Raw genomic sequence first — 1,885 nt, 5'->3', positions numbered from 1 at the left:
TGAATTTGGTGCCCTGCACTGGGTCCTGATGGAATATTTGATAGGGAACCCCCGGCAACTGGGGAGCTGAGACAGGGGCCAAGGGAAAGTGAACGAGTTTCATCATGTGGCCTGGGTTGGGAGTGGGAGAGCCGCCATGCCAAGGCAGAAACTCAGTGTCTCCAGGAAACCCCAACTGCCAAGGGACTGCAAGGCACCCAGGATGGCTTGATCTTGGGGTCTCAATGAGGGACCGGGGTAAGACGGAGAAAGAGAAAGATGGGGCAGGGAGGCTGCTGGGTTGGCTGACTTCATAAAAGGTTTTGAATCCCAGGCTAGAGGACTTAGTCATTATCAAGGGCAGCAGGGAGCCATGGAAGACGTTTGACCAAGAGAGGAGCTGACCAGCCCTGAGGTAGAAGGCCTAGCTGGTTGATGGATGAGAGCGGAGTTGATGGCAGGAGATCCGGGGAGGAGGCTGGAGCTGTGGGGCCACAAAAATAGTGCAGCAGCCACTGCCTGAGTTCAGATTCCGCCTCCACCTCCTCCTGGCTGTGTGACCTTGGCCAGTTTGTCACCTCTCTGTGCTTTGGTTTCCTCGTCTTTACCATTACTTCCCTCAGAGAGTAATTATGAGTGCCAGCATACAGTAAATTTTCAGTAAATCCTCACCGGCCTTCCAATGAGGCCTTTTGTCAAAGGCCATGGGAGAGAGCAGAGTTGCTAGAATCTACAGGTCGGAGAAAAAAATCAGGTTAACAAATCCTGCTCAAAGCCCTCCCAACACCTATTGCTCCAATGCCACATCCCTCAAGGCCCTGCACTGTGGCCCCGTCACCTCTCTGATCCTATGGTCCCCCACTCTCCACCTCACTGCAGCCACACTGTCCTCCACAGTTCCCAGAAACTTCTAGCTCTTTTTAGCCTCTGGGCTATTGCATAAGCTGTTCCCTCTGCCCAGAACACTTTTCCCATGATTGCTTACTCTTCATCCCTCCAATCTCTACTCAAGAGACACCTTCTCCAGCCACCCCAGCCAGATGTCCTGGACCATTTTCTCTCCCTGCAACCTGCTTGTTTCCTTCAGAGAACATGCTATAGAGCATGTGACATGCTGGGTCCTTTACTTACAGCTTTGCTGTCTGTCTCCCATATGGCTAGGAAGAAAGACAATTTAGTCACAGTTACAACTGCAGCAGCCCACTCAGGGCCTGGCACACAGTAGGTATTCATTTTGCTGAATTAATGATGGAGTAAATGAAAGAGAAGAAAGGGAGAGGAGAAAGAGAAAAGGGAATGGAAAGGAAAGGAAAGAAGCCAACAGCAGAGGGGGAGAGGGGCTCACAGCCCTCAAGCTAAGAATTTTTTTTTTTACATTTTTGTTAAAGACTTTATTTGCTTGACAGAGAGAGAGAGATCACAAGTAGGCAGAGCAGCAGGCAGAGGGCGGGGGAATTAGGATCCCCGCTGAGTGGAGAGCCAGATGCGGGGCTCGATCCCAGGACCCAGAGATCACAACCCAAGCTGAAGGCAGAGGCTTAACCCACTTAGCCACCCAGGCACCCCTGTTTTTGTTTTCTTTTGTTTTGTTTTGTTACATTTTAGAAGAGTTTAGGGGTGCCTGCGTGGCTCAGTGGGTTAAGCCTCTGCCTTCAGCTCAGGTCATGATCTCAGGGTCCTGGGATCAAGCCCCACATCTGGCTCTCTGCTCAGTGGGGAGCCTGCTTCTCCCTCTCTCTCTCTGCCTGCATCTCTACCTACTTGTGATCTCTCTCTCTGTCAAATAAATGAATAAATCTTTTTAAAAAATAAAAGAATTTTTAAAAGAAGAGTATGTAACAGAGACTGGGTGTGACCTGAAAAGCCTAAAATATTTATTACCTTGTCTTTTATGGGAGAAAAAAAA

Source organism: Mustela nivalis, assembly GCF_964662115.1.
Source record: "Mustela nivalis genome assembly, chromosome: 1".
In the NCBI taxonomy this organism is placed as follows: Eukaryota; Metazoa; Chordata; class Mammalia; order Carnivora; family Mustelidae; genus Mustela; species Mustela nivalis.
Note: the sequence above shows the minus strand (reverse complement) of the source record.